This window comes from Penaeus monodon, chromosome 22 (genome assembly GCF_015228065.2).
Source record: "Penaeus monodon isolate SGIC_2016 chromosome 22, NSTDA_Pmon_1, whole genome shotgun sequence".
In the NCBI taxonomy this organism is placed as follows: domain Eukaryota; kingdom Metazoa; phylum Arthropoda; class Malacostraca; order Decapoda; family Penaeidae; genus Penaeus; species Penaeus monodon.
In genome coordinates, this window is record NC_051407.1 from 1442018 (window position 1) to 1442325 (window position 308).

A 308-nucleotide genomic window follows, 5' to 3' on the forward strand; every position below is an offset into this window, starting at 1 on the left:
ATTGATAGCAACCCAATAAAATTTTACTTTACTGCCTTGCATACACGGATCCTTCGCATGTAATACCGTGATCATAATTTATGTCAGCTTCAATGCAGCATTTACTTCTGAGAAGTCTTAGACTTCGCAATTTAAGTTCGGGACAAGAGGACTACGTGACCGCTTTGGAACAGTTGTGACAATCACTCCTTAAGGGAACATTAAGTCTTTACTGAAAGCAGCTTCATCTTTAACAGGCGTTTTACGACTTCTGCAGCTCTATGGGTGGCAACGACCTAGCCGCGCTTGTGCATTTCCCTGAACTAACG